This window comes from Sceloporus occidentalis, unplaced genomic scaffold, assembly GCF_023333645.1.
Source record: "Sceloporus occidentalis isolate IW3139 unplaced genomic scaffold, rSceOcc1.0.p SCAF_1, whole genome shotgun sequence".
NCBI lineage: Eukaryota > Metazoa > Chordata > Lepidosauria > Squamata > Phrynosomatidae > Sceloporus > Sceloporus occidentalis.
In genome coordinates, this window is record NW_028316981.1 from 287,574,111 (window position 1) to 287,579,659 (window position 5,549).

General features: G+C 40.7%; 1 pseudogene; it reads right to left on the bottom strand.

Annotated features, from left to right (window-relative positions):
• Window positions 1–304: 304 nt before the first annotated feature.
• On the bottom strand, window positions 305–2,875 carry LOC149324026 (putative RNA-binding protein 46 pseudogene; annotated as a pseudogene).
• Between the last annotated feature and the right edge of the window lie 2,674 nt (window positions 2,876–5,549).

A 5,549-nucleotide genomic window follows, 5' to 3' on the forward strand; every position in this document is an offset into this window, starting at 1 on the left:
TTTACTGCTCAAAGGTTAGATCATTCTGGGATCAGATCTTGGCTTTCATCTCTGAGATGGTTAGCCAATCGATTGATGTTTGTGGTTCACTCTAACTGCTTTTTTTTCTGTGGGAACACCAGATTAATTAACAATCTAATTCATATGTTGACTGGAGCAGCGAGGTTAGTGGCTGCAGAGTGTATTAAAGCTGGCGTTGTGTGAGAAATCAACTTGCTAAATGAAAGACATCGATGAGAGCAATTTTATTAAGATATGGTATCCATTCATTGTTTTTGCTAATAAAGACTCATTTGTATACAGACCTCCAGAACAGTTGAAGAAATTTTGGATCAGTTCATTACAACTTTAAGGAACATACAGTTATGAACATTGTTTCAACCCAAATGGACTTTCTCTCTCTGGCCCTGAACAGACGGGCCAAATGAAGTGGCTTCTGGCCACTTTGGAAACATGATGTATGCTTCCAAAGCGGCCGGAAGCCGCAGTGATGCCATGCTCAGGTCCTTAGGACCAGAGCAAAAAAGAGCTGGCAAAACCCAACTCCTGGTTGATGCTGGTTGGTCCCTGTGTCTGCGGCCCACTTTGGGAGGGGGCTGTGCAGACAGTTGAATTCTGACCCACTTCCTGCTGGAGCAAACCCAGGCCACTCCTTCACGCCTGTCTGGTGTTAACTGGAATGCCCTATATGTTTGTGCCCCCCCTTCCCAAGTCATTTTGCAAAGATCTTATCACTCCTCACCCCTTCATCCACTTGGGTTTTAAAGTAATACTAACACTGACTGCCAATTCCTACATGATTGGAATAGTCATAAAGGTCAGACCCAAGAATGAGTTGCTAAACAAGAATGGGATATGAGAAAAAGAAAAAATTACCAGGAATGAGTTTCCCTCTTGCCATAGCTGCAGCTCTGTGGGATTCATATTCAACAAAAGCAAACCCACGCTTCTTTGTCTTATCAGTTGCACTTGGATACACAATAACATCCACTACACCTTCGGTGACTTTTTTCATTTCATCTAAGATCTCTTCTTTTTTCTTTTCTTTTGGAATAGCTCCAATAAATAGTCTGCAGTTGTCCAAACTTACACAAACTCCAATAAACTTCCCAGGACGAATCTCATAATTATTAAGGATCCAAATAGCAAGCTGAGCTTCTTCTTTGGTTGTATACATTACAAATGCATATCCATGATTCTCGCCACTAAATTCCATCATCAACCTGAATTCATAGATCTTCCCAGCTCTTTCAAAAACAGGAACTAGTTCATCTTCATACATATCACGGGGAATTTTTCCCACAAAAACTTCACAGCCTCGTGGTGGTAGTGGACCTTCCCAACCTTAAAAAAAATTGTCCCCATTATTCTGAATGCTGTGTCAATATGTTTTGTGAATAATTTTTTTGTATATATAGTATTTGATAGTATAACTGTCATTATAACCTTGCCTTCAAAAAGTTATGAATTTTCTGAATCATCACTACCTACTGTGTGGGAAATTTGAAAATTAAGACATCAAAAGCTTAAATCAATAACTGTATTATACCCTGTGTGTGCATACACACACAGAGTATACACATACACACACTTGCTTCTTCAAGAGAGTTACCTGGTGAAAAAATTAATTAGTAACTATGAAACTGAACAATTCAATTGGTATTTTATCCATTCATTATGATATTTTAAAGAAGTACTCATTTTTATAAAAAAAAACTCAGTACAAAAATATAATTATCAGAACATTTTTCAGGCCACAGTGCTGAATTTTATATATAAAAAAACAGAAAACAGGTATTTAACTCAGCTAACAGAACCTCTGACAAAGAGATTTCTTTTTACAAACTCGATTTATAACTACCCAGCCTTACCTCCTTACCCTCTCTTTGCCTGGAATTTTTAAAAGTAACTTTGGCACTGGGAGGATGAAGAAGGTCTGGAGAAAAGCAGACCTTTGGTACCAGGTCATAGCAGCAGTAAACAAAGCAATAAAGATTGAGCAGGAAAAACGGGATTTTACTTTTGTTGATCCTACCGTAGCTGTATGTACCTGACTGAAACAGGACAAGATGAACAGCAGCAGCTGCCTACAAGAATCCCTTCTGAACATGCATGAGCAGGAAAAAAGAGGGGAAAGAAGATAAGCCTTCCTCATCAGCTATTCCCAGTACAGTATGTTAAAAAGCATAACTCAAGTTTGGCCACCAAAACTGAAACCCTGTGGGGGGGGGGGGGGGAGTGAAGGCTGGTGAAAAACAAAATCATTGCCCAATTCATTTTTGAAGATTTGTTTCAAGCTGTGTCTAGAAAGAAGGTTTAGAAGGTTTTTGCTTACTTATGCAAGGCTAACCTAACTGGTTGTTTCATTTCACACATGCATATTGTTAGATTTGAACAAAAAGTTTGCTGGAACATGTTGAACGACTGTTCATTTTGTGGTGCAGGAACGCATACCTATTCTTATCTGATTAACTCAGCCTCAGGAACCAAACTTTCTATTTAGTAGTAGTAGTAGTAGTAATAATAATAATAATAATAATAAAACTTTATTTCTATACCGCTTTTCCTATGATCAAAGCAGTGTACAACAAGAATAAATATACATACAGCTTAAAAATATAAAATCCATAAATCTCAAAATACATAAAAAAACACAGCAAGAGTTTTTTCCCAGTCAATGATGTGTAAGTCTATCAAGAGTAATGACTACAAAGAGTCAGATGGATATGCCAAACGAAATAAATGTGTCTTCAGAGCCTTTTTAAAGGCATCCAAAGTGGAGCAAGCTCAAATTTCATCAGGAAGATTATTCCAGAGAGTAGGTGCTGTCAATGAGAATGATTTCTTGTGAGTTGTCAGTCTCACTCTCGGACATTCTAATAAGAATTTCCCTGATGTCCTGAGAGTGCAGGATGGATTATGTGGGAGAAGGCGCTCCTTCAAGTAGCTCAGGCCCAAGCCATGTAGGGCTTTATAGGTAATGACCGACACTTTGTATTGGGCCCAGAAGCTAATGGGCAGCCAGTGAAGAGATTTTAATACCGGAGTTATATGGTCTGCCCTAGATGTTCCAGCGACCAATCTGGCTGCCGCATTTTGCACTAACTGAAGCTTCCGGACTTGGTACAAAGGCAGCCCCATGTAAATCTAACCGAGAGGTTACCAGTGCGTGTACTACCGTTTCAAGGTCCTTTTGGTCCAAACAGGGACGCAGCTGGCATATCAGCCAAAGCTGGTACCAAGCACTCTTGGCCATCGCATCCACCTGGGATGACAGTTTTAGAGATGGGTCCAAGAGTACTCCCAAACTGCGAACTTTGTCCTTTAGGGGGAGGCTAACCCCGTCTAGGATTGGATGACAAATTTCCCTGCCTGGATTTGGGGTACCTATCACGAGTACCTGTTTTCTCTGGATTCAGCCTGAATCTGTTTTCCCTCATCCAGCCCATTACCGACTCCAGGCAGGCATCCAGAGGAGAGATGCCATCCTTAGTCACTGTATCAGTCGGAGACATGGAGAGATAGATCTGGGTGTCATCAGCGTACTGATAACACCGAGCCCATGTCTCCGGATGATCTCCAGATAATGCCTTCTGCTTTATCAACTGTGTAATATACCTGTACCAGAGATCCTCAGACACCTAGTTTAGTCACCTATTTTAAGCAGGTAAGGGCAAATGGCAGACAACCTACCATTTCCAAAAAGTTTCCAGACTGCCCTAGATGAGGTAGTGATGGAGATTTTCTTATGCTGAGTTCATTACTTATTTTTCTTTTTCTACCTTACCTCAGGGATTTCACTGGTACATTAACTATACTTGCTACAGGCTGGTGTAGGTTAAGAATCCAACATTGAGTCTCTTGGAAGAACAAAGGATTCCTGAATATAAGGTCAGGTTCCTTTTCATCCTGGAAAGAAGTGACCAGTGGGGTCCCACAGGACTCTGCCCTGGGCCCAGTGCTATTCAACATCTTTATCAATGACTTGGATGACAGAATTGGGAGCATACTTATCAAATTTGCAGATGACACCAAATTAGGAGGAATAGCTAATACTCCCAAGGACAGGATCAAAATTCAAAACGACCTGAATAGACTAGAAAGCTGGGCCAAAGCTAACAAAATGAAATTCAACACGGAATTCAACACGCCCACTTAGGGCGGAAAAATGAAATGCACAGATATAGGCTGGGGGACACCTGGCTGAACAAGACTACGAGTGAAAGGGATCTAGAAGTCCAAGTAGACCACAAGTTGAACATGCATCAACAGTGCGATGCAGCAGCTAAAAAGGCCAATGCAATTTTAGACTGCATCAATAGAAGTATAGTATTTAGATCAAGAGAAGCAATAGTGCCACTGTATTCTGATTTGGTCAGGTCCCACCTGGAATAATGTGTCCAGTTCTGGGCACCACAATTAAAAAAGGATGTTGAGAAACTGGAGCGTGTCCAAAGGAGGGCGATTAAATGGTGAAAGGTCTGGAAACCTTGCCCTATGAGGAACGACTTAGGGAGCTGGGGATGTTTATCCTGGAGAAGAGAAATTTAAGACGTGATATGATAGCTCTGTTTAAATACTTGAAGGGGTTTCATATTGAGGAGGGAACAAGCTTGTTTTCTGCTGCTCCAGAGAACAGGACCCAGAACAATAGATGCAAGCTACAGGAAAAGAGATTCCACTTCAACATTAGGAGGAACTTCCTGACAGTAAGGGCTATTCAACAGTGGAACAAACTCCCTCGGAGTGTAGTGGAGTCTCCTTCCTTGGAGAGCTTTAAACAGAGGCTGGACGGCCATCTGTTGGGGATGCTTTGATGGAGGGTTCCTGCATGGCAGAATAGGGTTGGACTGGATGGCCCTTGTGGTCTCTTCCAACTCCACAATTCTATGATTCTATGATCTGTCCTTAGAATGCCCCATTAGAGGTCTACCACCTGCAGTACCAACCCTGGTAATATTTAGAGCACAAACCTTTCTACAGACCTACAAAGGGCTCTGCAAAAAGGGCATCTTTTCTCCTCTCCAGTTGGCAAAGTCTCCCTTCACTGAAGATATGCTTTCTCCTATGCATATCTTCCCCAGTCAGCAGATCTGTGACACTGTATTGCTGTGTTATATATTCACAGCTTGAATCTCGCTTCTACTATGATACTCATGTATATAACACAACCTCAAAACTTAAATGCAATAATATGTGGTTTTCCTATTTTCTTTTACCAGAAGTAAAGAGATTTCAGTGTGCCTAAACACCTTCTCCTCAAGATTTACTGGAAAATGGTCAATTAAATATCTTGTCAAGAAAACCCCGTGACACATTCGCCTTTGGCTCACCATAAGTTGGAAATTACTTAAAGGCACACAACAATAAAGTAGTTTCACGTACAGGACCTATTTCAAACACAGATTTCAGTTCTTCACTTCCATTGTTATAAGAAAGTAATGTTTTAATGGTATTAATATTACACACTTTTTCTAGGCAATATGTATTTTAGAATGCAGATCTTGAAAATACCAAGGAAAGGAGTTAATTTTGCACTGCGCTACTCA